At 38.9% G+C, this 19,872-nt stretch overlaps 1 pseudogene; it reads left to right on the plus strand.

The window, feature by feature from the left end:
* The first annotated feature begins 2,655 nt into the window (after window positions 1-2,655).
* Window positions 2,656-3,256, plus strand: LOC110300693 (large ribosomal subunit protein eL13 pseudogene; annotated as a pseudogene).
* Window positions 3,257-19,872: the final 16,616 nt, after the last annotated feature.

Below are 19,872 nucleotides of genomic sequence, written 5' to 3' on the forward strand. Positions count from 1 at the left end.
AGTCTGACAAGCTGAGTTTGACCCTAAAGAACCATGAGGTGGAAAAAGAAAACAGATTTCTCACAGGTTGTTCTCTGTCTTTCACAGGTATAATTAGCACTCACACATATAAATAATACATATAGAGAATCCAAAGGAAAAAAAGGTAAAATATTCCCTCTATAAGAACACCCAGCTTGCCGGGCAGTGGTGGCACACACCTTCAATCCCAGCACTTGAGATGAAAAGGCAGGAGGAGTTTTGAGTTTGAGGCCAGCCTGGTCTACAGAGTGAGTTCCAGGACAGCCAGGGCTACACCAAAACCAAACCAGACCAAACCAGACCAAACCAGACCAAACCAGACCAAACCAGACCAAACCAGACCAAACCAGACCAAACCAAACCAAACCAAACCAAACCAAACCAAACCAAACCAAACCAAACCAAAGCAACAAACAAAACCACCCTGCTTTCCTGCCTTCTATGGACACCTTTGGCTAGATACCTCCTAGACCATCCAAATTTCCAGCTCCCAATACCCAGGAACATATTTTATCCAGAACTCCCAGTGGTTACATCTATCAGAACCACCAAAAGAATTTCCTGCCAGACAAGAGAAATTCACCACACCTCCCTAAGAACCAAAGAGGAAACATAAAATAAAAAAACAAAATACCCACCCAACATAAAGCTGAATAGACATCAGAATAAAACTACAATCAATAACAGCCAGAAAAATATGCCTTAGAGCTCAGAAGCCCTACCAAGGTAGACTCCGAGACTTGAAACATACTTGAATGTATAAGAGAAAGATATTAAAATAGGTTTAATAAGTAAGATAGAAATCCTAAAAACAGAGATAAATAAATCCCTTAATGAAATCTATAAAAAACACAAACAAACAGTGGAAGAAAATAAATAAATCTGTTCGAAACCTAAAAGTGAAAATAGATTTAATAAAGAAAACCCAAACTCAGGGAAATCTGGATAGAAAATTTAGGAAGCAAAACAAGGACCTCAGAGGCAAGCTTTACTAACTGAATACAAGAGATCCAAAGAGAAGCTCAACCACTGAAGACACAGTAGGAGAAATGGATACTTGGTCAAAGAAAATGTTAAAAAAAAAAGAAAAATTCTAGGAAATGTGAGACACTGAATAAAGGCCAGCCTAAGAATGACCAGCATAGAGCACAGAGGACAGGGCAAGCCAAAGAAACCAGAGTTAAAGGTACAGGAAATATTTTCAACAAATTGTAGAAAAAAAATTTCCCTAACCTAAACAAGGAGATGCCTATCAAGGTATCTTCATGCTTTTTTTCCCCCCAAAACAAAGAAGTACAAAGAATATCAAATAGACTGGACAAGAAAAGAAACTCCCCTTGGCATATAATAACCTCAACACTAAACATACAGAAAAGGCAAAAGGACCAAGTAGCATAAAAAGGTAAACCTATTAGCATACTACCTGACATCTCAATGGAAACTCTAAAAGCCAAAGGAATTTCACTGATGTTCTGCAAGCTAAGAGATCACAGATGCCAGCCCAGACAACTAAACCCAGCAGAAATTTCAATCACCATAGGTGGAAAAAAATAAAATATTTTATGATAATCCAAATTTAAGCATTATCTATCTATGATAGATTAAGCAATCATCCTAGAAGGAAAACTCCAACCTAAAATGTTAACCATATCATCACAAGGAATAAATAATCCTATACCAATACATCAAAACACAGGGTAAACACACATGCATGTGTGAGTACACACACACACACACACACACACACCATAACAGCAACAAAATAACAGTAATCAACAAACACTGCTCATTAAATATCTCTGAACATCCGTGCTTCTACTGCATTCAAGAAACATACTGTAACATGAAGAGGAGACATCACCTCAGGATAAAATGGACCTAAGAAGCATGCTGGTGTAGCCATTTTAATATCTGATGTTTTTAATATTAATACAATTTAAACTAAAATGAGTTAGGAAAGATAAGAAAAGAACTACAAATTCATAAATGGAAAATATCTACCAAGAGAACATTGCAATTCTTAATATCTATGTACCAAACACAAAGTCATCCAAGTTCATAAAAGATTAATAATAATACAGCTTAAATCATATATTGATCCCCACACACTGAGAGTGGAACATGTCAATATCCCACTCTTGGCAATAGATTATCAAGACTAGGCACAAAGTCTGTAGCTAACTGGTGTTATAAAATGAATGGACCTACCTACAAATATTTAGAGAATATTTCACCTAAACATAAAAGAATACATCTTCTCAGTACCTCATGCATCTTTCTCAAAAAAAAAAAAAAAAAGACTACAAATTTTGACACAAAGCAAGTCTAAACAGACACAAGAAAATTGAACACCTTCACCCTGTTTGACCACCTTGGATTAAAACTGTTTATCAAAAACTACAGGATCAACAGAAAACTTTCACTCGTGGGAACTGAACAACTCACTATTGAGTGAAAAATGGATCAAAGCAGAAAATAAGAAATGTAAGACTTCCTAGAATTAAAAAAAAAACAAAAAACAAAAATGAATACACTATTGTACACAAATCGTTGGGTCGCAAGCCAATAGCACTAAGTGCCTATGTGAAAACCTGTGCATTTCTGCTCGGCCGTTCTCCTGTATAGAAGGCAGCCATGGTGCCCAGCCAGAATGGAATGATCCTGAAGCCCCACTTTCACAAGGAGTGGCAGCAGCGAGTGGACACTTGGTTCAACCAGCCAGCACTCAAATCTGCAGGTGCAAGGCACAGCAAGCAAAAGCGCATCGCATTGCCCCTTGTCCCGGGTCTAGCCCCATCAGACCCATCGTGAAGTGCCCTACAGTGAGATACCACACCAAGATCTGGGCTGGCAGGTCCTTCAGCCTGGAAAATCACAGGGTGGCTGGTATCCACAAGAAAATGGCTCACACCATCAGCATCTCTGTTGACCCAAGGAGGTGAATCTCCTGAAGGAGTACCGCTCCAAGCTAATACTTTCCCTCAGGAAGCCTTCTGCTCCCAAGAAGGGAGACAGTTCTGCTGAAGAACGTAACCTGGCCACCCAGCTGACAGGACCTGTGATGCACTTCTGGAATGTATACAAAAAGGAAAAGGCCAGAGTTATCACAGAAGAAGAGAAGAACGTTAAGGCTTTTGCCAGTCTCCGAATGGCCCGTGCCAATGCCTGACTCTTTGGCATCCAAGCAAAAAGGGTGAAGGAAGCTGCAAAGCAAGACATTGAAAAGAAAAAGTAATATGCTGTTCGAGAGTTGCAATAAATTTTCCATAAAGCAAAAAAAAAAAAAAAAAAAAAAAAAGAAGGAAGAAAAGAAAAGAAAGAAAAAAAGAATGCAGAGATCTCCTGTAAGCAACTTAACAACACACCTGAAAGGTATAGAAAAAGAGGAAATCCTACCTAAAAGGAGTAATCAGAACATCATAAAGACATACTTTTAAAAACCTGTGCTCTACTAAATTGGAAAAATCTAAAGGGAATGGATAATTTCCTTGACACATATCATTTACCAAAGTCAAATCAAGAACAGATAAGCAATTTTTGCTTCTTACTTATTCATTTTACATCCCATCCCCTCCCACCATCCTTTCCCCCATTCCCTCTCACTTCTCCTCTGAGTGGGTAGGGACCTCTGGGTATCCCCCTCCCCCCATCCTGGTCTCTGTGAGGCTAGGCACATATTCTCTCACTTAGGCCAGACAAGCCAGCTTGCCCGGCTAGAACAATGTATCTCCCATAGAGGCAAGAGCTTTTGGAATAGCCTCTGCTCTAGTTGTTCAGGACCCACATAAAGACCAAGTTGCACATCTGCTACAAATTTCCTAGTTCAAGCCTGTGTACATTCTTTGGTTGGTGGCTCAAACCTGAGATCCCCAAAGGCCCAGGTCAGTTGTCTTTGTTGGTCTTCCTGTGAAGTTGCTATATCCATCTGGGCCCTCAATCCTTCTTCCTATTCCTCTACAATAGTCCCCAAGCTCCATCCATTGTTTTGCTATGGGTGTTTGCATCTATCTGAGTCAGCTGCTGGGTGGAGCCTCTCAGAGGACAGCCATGAAAGATTCCTTTCTGCAAGCATAACAATATCATTAAAACAGATATATAATCACTAGCAAAATGAAGCTGTCAATAAAAGTCTCCCAGTTTAAAAAATATCTCATAACCAACCTCAACTTAAATAGAACCTCAAAACAATTCCAATAAAATTAGGAATAGGGCAACCTCTTATCTACTTTTTCCATAAATATTTACGGTAGTACTTTGAAATCTTAGCTAGAACAAGAAGGCAACTGAAGGAGATTAAGGGGATACAAATGAGAAAGGAAGAAGTCAAAGTCTCTATTTGCTGATGATGCATTATACATAGGTGACTCTAAAATTTTTAGTGTGAAACTCCTGTAGCTGATAAACTCAGAGAAATCAGTAGCCCTCTAACATACAACTGACAAGTGGACTGAGAAGGAAATCATGGAAATAACAGTTTTTACAATAGCCTTAAATAATAAAAAATATCCTGGGATTGCTCTGAGATGAAACACCATGATTTAAAGCAAGGTGGGGAGGAAGGAAAGAGTTTATTCAGGTAGCACTTCCACAACACTGCTCATCATCCAAGAAGACAGGACAGGAACTCAAATAGAGGAGGAAACTAGAGCCAGAAGCTGAGAGAGGCCATGGAGGAGTGACACCCTGGTTTCTTATAGAACCCAGGACCACTCTCCCAGGAATAGCATCGCCCTCAATGGGCTCTTCCCTCCTGCATTGATCCCTGACTAAGAATATGTCTTACACCAGGATCTTATGGAGACTTTTTTTTCAATCCAGGGTCCCTCCTTTCAAATAACTCTAGCTTGTCATAAAAGTAACCAGGGCACCAAGGAAGTGAAAGACTTGTATAATAAAAGCTTTAAGCCACTGAAGAAAGAAGCTGAAGCCAGAATAAAGGGAGGAAAGAAGGGGGAAGGATTGTTGGAGGGGGTAACCAGGAGAAGGAGCAATGTGGGTGATGTAAAGTGAAAAAATAAAAGTAAAATGAAAAATTGAAGAAAAAAAAGAATGGAAGGTATTAACCCAACATTGCTTGTGTTTTGGTTCAAATGTTACATAGTAAGTATAATTTTAATTATTCCTAGTTAGGTCCTCCCATTGTCAAAACTAATGTTCTTCAAGACCCATCACAAATTGTGTCCTTATGACTAAAGGGAAAATCCTGGAAAAAGCTCAGATGTTACTGTGAGAGAATTCATGAAGTATAATTAGGGTCTGTTGCTGCTGTTTCATTACCTGCTATCGCAGTACAAAATGTAAGTCCTTTTTCTGGAATCAGGTATGTAAAGTAAAAGTCAACAGGAATGGGAAGGGGGCGTGTAACTCAGCTGTAAGGTTATGGATAGCATGCCTAGGGACCCTCATTTAACCAGAAGGTAGGGAAGAGAAGGAATGATTTTAAGGCAGAGCCCAGTGTACAATAACCTTGAATGTATCATTTAGCTTGCACTGACCATGGAGAAAAGCAGGATGACTGGTGTGTGTCTTCATTTTTCAGGAATGGCTTTTTCCTGCTATGTAGGTATGTGTGTGACTTGCTGGCCATATCAAAACAGGTGCTAGGCTCTGAAAGCCACTGGATCTCCTCTGCATCCAAGTTTCTCTTAGATTCCAGTCCTGCTTGGGTTATTTGTTGTCGTTTATTTAATTTTCCTCTTTCAGAGATAATATGGCAAAACACAAGACCACAGCTGTGCCTCTTCTCAAACCCCTTCACATTTAGACTATTTTTGTGTAATGAGGAAAAATTCACCATGAAATGTCATGTCTTCTGGATGGCTAGTGGAGCCTAGTAGGATGACGATGTCACCTGGCTTTGAAAGAGACTTAAATATGGAAAGGCCAATTTGCAAGCCTTGCATATTTTGTTGCTGACACAAAGCTGGGAAAGAAGCAAAAATATTTTGATCTTTCGGTCTGGGCATTTTGTGGCAGATGGTCTCTTAAGCAGTCTTTTGCTGGAGGAGGGTAAGTGGCCGACAGAGGAGGGTACCCAAATAGAACATACAAAGTCAAAGTGAGAGAAACTTGGCCTCATTTCATGAGACCTTGTGCCAAAACTTGGAACACCCATGTATCTCCATTCAAGCAAGGAGAGGTTCCCCTTCTGAGCTATGTGACAGGGATGACAGTTCACTTAAACAGTCTGGTGGGACCATTTGTTGTGTTGCCATCCATGCACAAAGTTGGAAAATGTGCAAGTTTGTATCATTGGCAATTAAGTATTGCAGGAGGAAGGTCTGGGGAAGTTTGTGGTAGGAAGAGAACAATGGTTAGAGCCAGGTAGCCCAATGAAGACCAGAGTCTTTTGGACCTCATGGCAGGTGACTATAGAGTGTTGATATCTGCCACACGGGTCCATGAATTAATACTTAAATGCTGCTTTCTGTCTGTATTTCTGAATGACTGGATTCCAGCTCTCCAGAGACACAGTTGCCATGCAGAATAGGTGACACCCCACCCTCATCAGGTAATCCTTCTGATTATGCAAATGCACTCTGAAAAAGCCCAGAATGCCATAAGTTGCCCAGGAAATCTGAGGCTCTGTGTGGCCCCACAATTTTGCTACTTTCAGCTCTGAGGTTTTGCCATGGAAACAGCCATCTTCTTCCAAAAAGTACAGGACAGAGGCACCCAATCATTCCTTCCAAAGTCCTAAGAGGCATAGAAATATAACTGAAGCCAAAGTATGGTGTCACTGTCCTTAGAATGGAGCAGAATGCACAGTAGCCTCCTGGTTAGGACATCTTTCCCAATCACGTTTGATCACTAGTGATCCTAGACTGGGCTTTAACAACTCACACAGCAGAGGCCAGGATAAGTTCTTATAGGACACACTTATGCCTATCTGATGAGAAACACAGGCAGTGACCCTTTCTGAGCAACATCTCTCTGCTAAGAGTTGTCTCATCCTTAGAGGAATAGAGGAAAAGATGCTGGCTCTATGAATACCACTTAAAATTATGAAAATTACTTATCTTTGTTTCTATCAAAATGAAAATACCCACTTGGGTCCCAAGGTAGTTATTTCGAGTTGGTTATCTATGCATGTGGTATACAGTTCCATTCTTCTTCACTATATACAACAAGTCAGGAATAGTCAGATTGGCTAATAGGTTTTATTTCTTTGTGTACTTATATAAAAAGATATGTCTGACTTTTCATGCACATGAACTATGTATCCATGAACTCAACAAATATAGGATAGATAATGTTTAAAAAGTTGTACCTGTACTGAATATGTGGAGTTTTATTGTTATTATTTTCTCAAAAGTACACTATAGTAGATATTTTCATAGCATAAGAACAACATATACACAAGTACTATACATGTACATATACAATGATTTTAAATTACTGGGCTACATTCCCAGGTTACATGCAAATATTACACATTCTATACATAAGATATGAGCATCTGCAGCTGTTGGAAGCTGGTATTCAGAGCATCCTGAATATACCGAGGACCAAAGTGCATTACACATGGAGCATAGCACCTTCAATGTGCTTCATGTGGCTTTGTGTAATTTGTCTTTGAAACAAGTATGGGGGAAAAGCTGGGTTTTAAAGAGTCAGTTGATTTTCTCTAAAGTAGCTCATTCATAGAAATCTAGAATTTAGGATTTCTGAAATGAAGTCTGGAATTCCTTCTCCTCATCCTCCTCCTCTTCCTCCTCCTCCTCTTCTTTCCTTTTCTATAGCTGCTCCTAATGCAGAGAAGGTGCTAAGTAAGAAAGAATCACCCTGAGACCTGTAGAATTTTAAATGAGCCTCATGAGAGTGGAAACAACCTGGTGAATTGGATCCAAACTCTCTGTAAGGAAGGAGGGGTTTGGCCTGGGAGAGCAGCCAGGTTGAGTACAATGTGCAAGGGAAGGTCCTTGCTGATCTTCCCTCCTCTACTACGGAGCAGAGAGTCATGCAGAGGAACCATGCTTCTGTGCACTTCTGTGCATATAGTGTTGGTCACCCTTCATCCCTGGAGTGTGGATCCCTGCACAGTTAGGAAGTTCTGGTCTTGGATGAGGGTGGGGGAAATGCTCAAACTCTCTTTATCTTGTTCCTGGGGACATATTGTTTAATTTTAGACACAAAGGAATGTTACACTGATAGTATGCACAACTCCAGTATCCAGTGTGCTTAGCAGTTCTAATCCATCCCATGCTCTTGCCTTTCTCTACTCACTTACAGCAAGCCCAACCTCAATGCTTGTTGAATTTCTTTTGGAACAACTGAGAAGATAAAATGAGATTTTCTTTATACACAAAGTAGCATATTATGCATACTGTTTTATAGTTTGTTCTTTTAATTCAATAATCTGTAACATAATTCACTCACTATCAATTTTTATGACTCTTTCCAGCTTTAGAGTAGGGTAGAACACTGTTTAGCTATTCTCTGTTTATTCTCCAAGCTGATACTCATAATTTGCTAATAAAATAATTCATGACCTGTCACATTATACATATATACTTCAGTATAAAGGTGCATATATAGAATAATTTATATGCTGGAATTCCCCTACATAGGGGCTGAATTAATCTGCATTCACAGAGCAGTGGATCAGAGTTCTGCTTCCCCGTGGCCTTTCCAGCAGACTATGTTATGGTACTTTTAATAGCTATGGCATGTTGGTATGGTTTGGATGTGCAGTTCCCTTATTAGGAATGTAATTAAACATATTTGCATGTTCTTAAGACATCTATTTATTAACATTGGATCTTTTATTCATTTTTATGTTGGTCTTTGTCTTATACCTCCTTAATATTAGAGAGAATTTTTTTGGTATCTTTTGGTTTTTTGTGTGTTTGCACACTCACATACATCACTGTGCCTGTAGGAATGTTGGGAGAAGCCAGACAAAGCTGACTGGCAGTACCATGTATCCTTGAGACAGAGCTTCACTGAACCTGAAGCTCATGTTTAACTAGGCTGACAGACTAGCAGCTTCCCAGGTGTGCATTTCTCTGTCTTTCCTTGTGGTGTTATTGTCATGAGCAGCCATGCCTATTTCTTTCCTGTTCCATGTACTTGTCTTACTATTTTCCAACCTTTGGGCCACTATGATTTTAAACTAGGAACTCTATATAAGTAAATGTTTATTTTTAGTCTACTTAATATTGTTTCTCCATGACTTTGAAGCTTGAATTTCTACTACTTTGTCTTTATGAAATGGTCTTTGTAACTCTTTCTGGTCAGTTCATTGGGCATTTCCAAATGCTGGTCATCTGAAGCATCCCCAGATGCAGCAACCTGCCCTTTTCTATGTGGTTGCTTTCTCAGTCCCTCTTGTGCCAAGTTTTAAGCGTTATTTGTTGGATAATGACAATGACTCATGATTAGTGAAATGACTCTAAGGGCATATGGTATTTAGTGAAGTGTGTAAGTACTGGGAGGTTTCAGAAATGAGCTGTGAAAGCCTAGAGGTTACTAATAAGACCTCTCTGATGGACCATGGGAGGGTGAGAGTGACAGAAAGTGAGGTGGGAATGAGGAGGTAGACAGTTGCAAGTGACCACCTTCTGGTTCCACTTAGTGTTCAGATGACAGTGTTTTAAGGAGAATTGGGTGTTTTCCATGCCATCTTCAGTCTCAGCCTCTCTCTCTGTCTCTCTCTGTCTCTCTGTCTCTGTCTCTGTCTCTGTCTCTGTCTCTGTCTCTCTCTCTCTCTCTCTCTCTCTCTCTCTCTCTCACACACACACACACACACACACACGAGACACAGAGAACAGACAAACATCAATTAGAGCATGTTCTAAAATTATTGTTGAATAAAAATGAAAATTCAAGCCTCAAAGGAGGTACAACACCCACACACACATGCACACACACTCATGTGCACACTCAAGCACATATATGTATACACTTGCCCATATACACTCACACATACATTCCCTCACACACACCACACTCATAGACATACAAACCACACACACACACATACACACATACAAATCACACAATTCAAATCACACATTCACAAATACACCACACACACCACACACCACACAGACATATACATACTACACATACTCATATACCCAACACACATTCATACATACTACACAAACACACACTCACACATACCACAAACACACTTATGCACACATAGCACACACACACACAGACAGAAAGACATAGAGAGAGCTTTCTGCTTTGCTCAACCTTTAATCAGACAGTGCTGCTTAAAGAGAGTAGCAAAAGACACCAAGGTAGGTTGGGTAATTACTGGTTTTCTATGAGAAGAGATAGAGAAAAACTGTGAAAAGGTAGTAGTTTAAAGCAACATATGCATTCCCACTGGCCCCACAGTCTTGGAAAAGCACGCACATGGAATCAGGCAGAGCCAGTTTGGTGGGCAGTCTCTGATTCATCCTGATCCTCCTGCCTAGCGACTCTAGAGATGATGCATCAGAAGGAAGGTCAACACAACAGGTGGGCTGTCATCTGAGAATTGCTCAAACTGTTGCTGGAGAGCCAAGTTAACTCCTTTTTTCTAATAATTAAGAACTAGGCATTTAAAAGCAAGTTGATTTAAATGAGACTTTCATGTAAGTGGTCAAAACCCTATGAAAATATGGATTCTCATGGCTTGGGTTCCTGAGTTCTTCAGCATCACACTGGCTTGAAGGATTCCCTTCTCAAATAAGAGTCATTGACATAGAGGCCCAGCAGTGGCTATAATGGAAGAAACAAAGAAATCATATATGAATGAAGGTATTTTGTACCCTCACTCTACACTTGTCTCTCATTTTTATTCTTGATCTTCAGAATATATATGGTAACCTTTATCTGTTTGAGTAGAGATTTTTAAATAAATTTAAAAATAAGGCTTTTAATGTTCTCAAGTAATTATAAATTCAATTTGACACCAAGATAGCACTGGGTTAGTTGTGGCACAGTCAAGTAGACACAAAATATACTGTCACATCTAAAACTATACTCATTTTTTCAAGGATCATAACCCAGGCATCCTGAACAGTTAATTCTCTGTTTTCTAACAAAATACCTGAGTTAGATAATTTTAAAATATAATATATTTATTACCAAACCGTTTAGGACACAGCAAATCTGGAAGGTCAAATAGTCTCTTAGACTGGCCTCTGATGCTGACCTTTATAGCTTGTCCAATTAATATGTATAGTATCATGGTAACCATTTGGATAATAAGGAGAAGTTGCATGGTAGACAGAAAGACAGAAACTGGGGAGATGAAATGTGCCTTCCTCTTTCGTAACAGTCCAGTCTTGTGGGAAGTGGGAAGGGTTTCCCTTGAGATCTCTGTTAACCCCTTCTGCAAGCTGCTTCTTCATTGACTTAATATCCTTGCCTCAAATCTTACCTCTTAAAGGTCCTATCATATTCCAGCATCAGAATACTGAGGACCAAATTTCTACTACGTAACCTCTTTGAATATATATACCACAGCAAAACAAAGATAGAAAACTCAAGGGGCATTGTCATGAACTGCTGAAGTCAAACCCCAGTAAAGAAGTGACGCTAGCTTCTTCCTTGGCCTGAGCCTGGAACATGCTTTATACTCCCAGCAACTGCAGATCAAAGGGAAAAGACGGGAGTGGTTTTTTGTTTGTTTGTTTGTTTGTTTTATTTTATTTTACTTTATTTTATTTTATTTTATTTTATTAAATGGAGGTTCAATCACTTGTGTTCCTTGCCTTTAGAAATGAAATATATATGGTAGCTGACCAATTTCCAATTCCCCCATTTCCCAGATTTCCATCTTTGCGCACAGGTCTATGCTCTGCAATGAAACCTAGCAGGATGGCAAACAGCCTGATCATCTCCACAGTGTTTGGTGGCAGACAGAAGCCCAAGCAGCTAAGCAGACAAAGGGAGGGCACACAAGCTACCCTTGACTGTTCCTCTGTCTCACACCTCTCTTTCATTTCATTGTTCTCCTAACATGTCTTCTCAGACTCAAAATGTAAGCTACCTGAAATGTCAACTCATCACTATTGTGATTCCTTCAGCAGCTTACTTAAGACAAGCTTCTAAGAGTAAGGAACACCTGGAGTCATCCCCTACCCCACAGCGTATAAACTGGTAACTCACTAGTCAGAATATTTTGATCCCCGTTCTCTCATGTTTCTTTTGTTTACATAAATGAGTTTATGTAGCTGGTCTGGGCAACAGTCAATCAAGCTTACCTGTATGCATGAGTCACTCAGGAGCTTGTTAGAATGAGGATTCTAACTCTACAGCTCTGTATTTCCAGTCATTTCCCAGCCAATCCTAGGACTGTTGACTTATGGACCACACAGTGATCTAGTAACCATAGCTGTTGGTGACTGGCATTTGATTCCTTTCTAGAAGGTTGGGGGCAGGGGAGCTTTATGCTCCTAACTTCTGATTACTCTTCTGTAAATGTGTAAATCTGGTCTTCGGCCATGAAATTCGTTGTCTGTTTTGAGTCAATATAAAAAATTCTCCTTATCCAGATTACATAGCTATACATATAAAACCTAGAAATAAATCCATCCTAATCAATCTTTATTCATCATTTTTTTTCACTAAGGGCTTTGACCAGTACAACAGTATGCTGTACCCTAGCTCAGTCTGCACACAAATTACAATGACGTGTGTCTGCTATATCAATAAAAATGTAATACGTGAAGTCACTAAACATCATAAATATCAATGCCCAATGGTGATGACTTCCCTATATTAAGTTGTTCAGTCTCGTATACACTTAAATAGATCAGTACTAGCTTCAGTTTAACTTAGAGAAGGTTAGGAAGAAATGAATGAGCCAGTCGAGATTTATTATTTCACCCCAAAGCTAAGATGGTAACTGCAGTGTTAAAGCATAGTATATGTTGTGATATTAAAATCTTTTAGTTTTAGTTCAAGAAAAATAGAAATAATTTTAGTAAGCAAGAAAAGAGCTAGAGACACAAGATGATATTGAGGACTCTGCAAGGTGCAATGGAGACATTTGCTCCTAAATATTCTGGAATTTTCTATAAACTTCCAACAGATTCGCAGAGCCGTAACAGCATTTGGTTAGATATGAACCTCATAAGTTGATTGTATATACTGAAGTGTTGTCATTTCATAAAGTGATTGCTCCCAGAATTTCACATTTCTGGTCCTCCTGCTAATTTAAGGTATGATCTGGAGTTTGCAACCTATTAAACCATGTGCATGTTTTTCACTTTTAAGTTATGGAAAATTAGGATAGAATTGAAGCTATAGTTATACAATTGGCTTTTCCAGAGTCTAATTGGCTTTTCTAGGGTGACCATGAGCTTGGCCCTGGTCATTCAAGAGTGTTAGGTAACCGCACACATTTAAGTTTTATTCTAGTAACGTGGCTGGCATTTCCCTCTAATTTAGTCTTTGGGGTAAATGTACAGGTTTAGGATCTAGTCTAAAGAGCCTTTCTAAAGCTCCCTGAAAAGATAGGATCATCTGGTCTGCATACTACCATTTCACACAGCTGACACTTGGTTATGGATCCCCCAGCCTGACCTTAGACAATAGGCGACTTCTCTGGAGATATCAGGAGGTCCTGTAACGGGCATAGCTGGTCCTGTACCAGGCATAACTGCTCCTGTAAATGTGACCCTGTTCTGCTGTGCACCTCTCTGCCTGTGACCGGGCATTCGTTTGTCTTTAATGAGATTTTGCAGTGACAGGATTGGAACAGATTGCTGGCGTTATGGCAGCCAGGATATTGTCAGGAGGAACTTGGCAGAGCTCAGAGGTGTTATGATGCTGGCTCTTTGCTCAAGGGCAAGAATAGTGAAGGAGATGAGACAGAGTGAAGGTAATGTCACAAAAGTTCCAGAGATGAAACCTGTAACAGTACATGCATGGCAAATGATTTGGGGTTTACATACTTTTGAGCCCTTGGTGACTGAAGACATCGCCAAGAATTGCTTCAGTGATATTCGTTCATAAATCTGCATAATAATCTCTCAGCAGGGCTTTGGTGAAATTACAAGTATTCATTTACTAAATTGGGTTCAGTGTCTGTATCCTGCATGCCATATGAATATTCAGCTCAGTGAATGCCTCCCAAGCTATGTTGAAGTTAACACATAAGCTGAATATAACTCAAGGAGAACTCAAAATTGCGTGCTTATTTTAACCTAACAGAGGGCCTAATGCCTTAAAGAATTAGACCTCCGACCCTTGCTATGTCAGTTAATACTCATTCTAATAAAGCCCAATGTAAAGCTGTTTTTTCAGTATTTGAGTTTGATTTTTGGCATTAAGTGGTTTTCTTTATAACAGAGGATTAAGATAATAATACACAGGGCTATGAATGGTTTTTTAGAACAGTGGCAGCTGCCAAGCAGATTCAGGAAGAATGTTTAATTACAGTGCTCAGTAATAACAACAAAGAAACAGTTCAATGAGAGGAAACAAGTCTATTCTGTGACAAAGGTCTGTGCTGGGTGGAGGAGGTGCCATGTACCACTGAGTGTACCACAGATAGTTATAGTTGCAACTGCCTTGGTGGTCAGTGGGAGTTTTCCTTCCATTTGAGCATTATTTCTTCTCAGTACAACTCAGTTGGCACTCCAGGTTAAACAAACAGAATTACACCCTCTCTCCAAAGCATGCAGATCTTTTCTGGAAGTGAAATTATTATTAATTCTTTGAGGAGAGTTGATTTCATCCACTTTAGTAGTACAAGAGCATTTGCCTAGGAGTGTGTCAACCTGGGTTCCCATGTGCGACTCTATAGATTCAGTCAACCGCGAAGCTTCAAATGGCTGGTTACCTCCTCTCCAAATCCCTTTCAACTATAAAGGTTTCCCAGATATTGTGATTATAAAACATATTCTGAAATAGTTGTTTGGAAACATTTTTAACTGTATTATTTTGTTTCCCTAAAGTGTCATATGACATTAGATGTCATAATGGTATTATGTAAAATCTTATTGCAAGGAAATGTTTGTTTATACTTTTTCTAAGGTTCATTCACAATAAATTCGTCAATAGATCAATATTATTTTTATCTTCATATAATATAACAGTGGTTCTCAGTCTTCCTAACCCTAAGACCTTTAATACAGTTCCTCATGCTGTGGTGACCCTCATCCATAAAATTATTTTTGTTGCTACTTCATAGCTGTAATGTTGCCAGTGTTATGGATCTTAATGTAAATATCTGTGTTTGTCTTGGGCAACCCTGTAAAGGTCATTTGGCCCTCAAAGGGATTGCAACCCACAGGGTAATAACTGCTGCTATAGGTGGAAGAATCAAAACCTCCAAAGTTGAAGTCATCTGTGCTTGAGTAATTAATCTGAGAGGCAAATGTGAGCTTTTCTGTTCCTAACAGTCAAGGGTTCCTCCTTCCTTTCCAATAATTTCTGGGTATGAGACAGATGTTTCAAATCCATATCAACTCTATAAAGAGGAAATTAGTTTGTGTTTTTAACTGAATATGTCCTTCATCTAAAGAAATCTGGAATGAGGGTTAGGAGACAGACTTGTTCTAAGGACAGAGCCTTGGGTTTCAGAAGAGCTCAAAGTACAGCAATTCATTTTTACTTGCTAAGCATACTAGGATAATAAGCTATTCCCCACATCTGATTTCTCCCATATTTAATGATGCTATTTCCATGTCTTTATCACTATGAACCCCCCAGTAGGACAGACTAAGAAGCATGCAAATCACACATGGACACTGGTGTGTGGAGTGACTGTGGGTGGGGGCAGGTGCTGGCCATCCAATGACTGGGATGAAGTGAAAAACAGGAAAATGTAATTTTTCTTGTAAGGATCCTGACAATTAGAGGAAGTCTGACCTGGCCACAAGGACTCAGGGAATGTCTATCTTGAAAGATATATTTTAGCAGACATTGTATGTATGGACTAGAAGATGCAGACTATAGCTAGAAAGTTAGATATGGTTTTTTAAATGGTGTCAGATAAGTTAAGTGTTGGGAGAAGGAAAGAATTTAGCAGTGGTTTTCAAACATATTAATAAAATAGCTAGGAGGACGTTCATTGATCTCAGGTGATGTGGTGTTAAGATGTGATCATTCAGAGAGAATGTCTTGCGGTAGGAAAGCTTGAACTAAGAGCAACAGCATCATAGAAATTTAGCTGAACTCTGCTTAAGGTTAATTCAGAAATCTAAACAAGATTCTGTAAACATGAAATTACAGCCTTGTATATTTTCCTGTAAAGAAGCTAGATCTAGACAATTCTCCTCTATCAAATATGATACTCATATGTAATAGAAATAGCCAGTGAAGTTACATAGTGAAGAATAAGAGCTTTGTAAGTAGAAAGAGGACTTGAGAGGCACTGTGCACAGCCTATGGACTTATAGATTGCAGTAGTGTTGAAAAGCAAACTTTGCCACTTGTTCTTCATGAAGTGGGGAGACCACTGGAGGAGGAATGGTTTGCCTTTAGTGTTTCCTATTAACATACCCCAGAAGGATTACAGACGTACCTCAAAGTTTAAAGTCAAAAATGTCTTTATTTTTAATTTTGTAGCATCAAAGCTCAGGTGTAGGGGGTCTTTTTTGTATCCAGTGTATATGGGAAAAAGCAATCACGTTTCTATGAAGGAACCAGTGCCATATTATCTAAAGGTAAAACATACATTTTTTTTAAATAAAAATAATCTAGTCCTAACAATTTTTCTCCATCTCTATTTTCTTTCCAAATTCAAATGCTCCTGTGACTTGAAGTGAACAAATGTGATGAAATGTAAAACAGGAAGTAAATGATAATGGCTCATTTTCAAAGGGTCTAATAGCTTGTTTCACCTATGGAGAAGGTGTTTAGAGTCAGATGCCTAAAAGTGGCTCCTCTGTCACATCCCAGCAAGCATCCTGTTAAGGGTGAACCAAAATGGTGATCATTGGAAATGTGTGTATCCAGGGTGAGATGTGTCCTCACTCTGCTCTGCTTAGCTGCCTAACGGAGCATGGAGTTCAGCCCCAAGCAGGTCAGGGGAGGATCTGTGGTCCTTGGTGGTTTCACTTAGATTACAAACTGCATCCTGATTTCAGGGATGGCATTTAACAAGAGTCCTGGAGCTTGCAGTGGCAAAGAATCTGGTTGGGCAAATGCACCCTGAGGCCTGACACCTTCAAATGAGTTTACTTGACTTATTTTATTTAAATGATTTTGTTTAATCAGACATTCATGGTTCACCTATGAGACAAGTGATTTTAAAAGAATTTTGAAAAATAATATAAATAAAAGAGATTGCTTTGGCTTCTTCTCTAGAATCTTCTCCTCCCCTGCTAAGGTAATTTTCTTTCTGGATTATTAATTTAATAATAAGCAGCCATGAACCACAGCAGACACTAATGGATTCTTTGATTTAGAAGGCAGAGGTGGTTTATCTTGGTTTCTTATGCTTAGATTCTTATATATTAAATTTGTATTTATAAATGCTTTCAGTATGAAAAGCCTGGATAGCATGGCCTTGCTGGCCTTCCACTGTTGTTTTAATTGATTTAAAGCAGTTACACATTTTTGAATCAGGTAAATACATGGACTTCATCATTCTCATTAAAACCCACTTGGATCCCTGTTGCCATCCACCAAACCTGTTTTAGTGCTAGCTTAAGAGCATTTGACCATGAACAATAACCATAAAATCAGTTGGGGAATGAATGAAACAATTCATATACACAATTAGTTCCATTTCAATAAGCAGAGGTTAGACAGTGCATAAAAAAAGAAAAACAATGTTTTAAGAAACAAAGGAACAGAAAATTTCTGATTTTTTTTTTTTTTTTTTTTTAGAGAAGAAGCATTGATTCAAATTATGACTCAGATTTCCCATGGAGTGGTGGCTTTACAAAGGATGTCTATGTGTAGGTATTTGTTATGGTATCTACGAACTGAAAACAATGGCACTCTTCCTTATATGTAAAGTAATTAGCATATTAATGAGGTTTAAGGTCATGAGACTTAGAAAGTTCTGAAAGAATTACAATGTGAAGGATTTAGTCATTTCAAATGAATCTACTGAAGTTACAGTTTACAATGAATTTATTAAAATGTTTTAAGCATCTAGCAATGTGTTCTGAAGGAGTTTCTGCTGAGACACTGATGTTTACTGCGATGACTAAGAAGGCAGACACGGTAATGTAAGTTTAGCTACTTGGGAGACTGAAATACAAGGGTTGCAAATTCATGTCTGGTTAGACTAAGGAGCTAGGTCAAGGCCAGTCTGGACAAATTAACAAGGCCATGTCTCATAATTAAAATAGTGAAAAATAAGGGGCAAGCAGATAGGTCTTACCTTGGATATATGTGAAGCCAATGCGTAGCACTGAGAAAGAAAGAAAGATAGTTTATTATATTAGTTTATATTTAAAACATGGTCATCCTTGTGTTGATCTTAATTGAGGATCGCCTATTCTCAGAATATTGTCTTATTCTTTGACTCCTTTTTCTTCCTTTTGAACAACTTCTTTCTTACCTTATAGACTAGCCCAAGCTGGCCTCAAAATATCTACATTTCCCAGGTCAGCTTCAAACTCTATTTTCCTACCTCAGCTTCTGGAGTCCTGATGTCATATGTATATACCACCATATCCAACTTTATTTTTAGCAACTTTTAAATGACATTTGTTGATATGTATGGAAAATTTTCTCTGTGTGTGCTGTCATTTAAATGGACAGTGTATTATTAGCTACCCCATTGAAATAAAGGAAAAGTGTCGTTATACATCTCTGTTTCAGGAACAGTGCTTGACCCTAAAAGTAAATTTCAGAAGAATATATATAGTCTAGACTCAAACTGTCATGATGATTTTTTGAGTTTCTATTTTTTGTGTGTGATAGAAACAAGACATATAAAAATGTCAATGAGAAATATAATACTATAATGTGAACAGGTAAAAGCAAAGCAAAACAAGGCATTGATACATGTCTTGAATTCTTAGGTTAATTCTAGGATATGAACTCAAAATAGGAATAGCTTGGTCTGGCTGCTGGATAAAACAAGATTCATGGTGCCGTGTAAGTTCTGTTGCCTCTTTGTTTTTCCAGTGTTTGCCTATCAGCCCTAGAGTTTCAAAACCAAGAGTAACATATATAAGACAAGTCTGAATTTCTTTGATCCATGTGCATAGGATCTAATCTCTAGAAAAATGTTTGAATCCTTACATGTTGGGACCTTGCAGGTAGCTTTCGGGTCCTGTTTTAGTTACTTCTCTATTGTCTTGATTAAAGCAACTTATAAAAGAAAACATTTAATTTTGGGCTCACAGAATGCTAGAATTCATGCTCATCCTGGGGAGAGCATGACAATAGACAGATAGGCAGGTAGGCATGGTGCTAGAGCAGTAGCTGAGAGTTTGTATCTGCTCCACAAGCTTGAGGGAGGGAGGGAAGGAGAGAGAGAAGGAGGGAGAGAGAGACACAGAGACAGAGAGACAAAGACACACAGAAGCAGAGACAGGGACAGAGAGGAGAGGAAAGCTAATTGGGAAAGCCTCAAAGCCTACCCTCAGTGTCAAAGCTCCTCTGACAAAGCTACACCCACTAATCCTTCCCAAACAGTTCCACTAACTGAGAGCCAAGCATTCAAATATATGAGCCTAAGGGGACCATTCTCATTCAAATCACAAGTCCTCTATTTGAAAGGTGAATCTATTAGTGGGCTCTGAAGGCTACAGACAGACAGTACTGTACTTCATATGAGAAAGTAGAACAAAACAACAACAAAAAAAAACAGGTCTATCCAACTTCAAGTAAAATAATGGAGCCATACTTGTAATGACCTTCTCCATGTAGACATGGAGAAAAGGACCCTGATTACAGCAAAATTGTAACTTCTCTTTGAAAAATTAAGGT

Source organism: Mus caroli, unplaced genomic scaffold, assembly GCF_978045245.1.
Source record: "Mus caroli unplaced genomic scaffold, Mus_caroli_1 scaffold_10, whole genome shotgun sequence".
Lineage (NCBI taxonomy): Eukaryota > Metazoa > Chordata > Mammalia > Rodentia > Muridae > Mus > Mus caroli.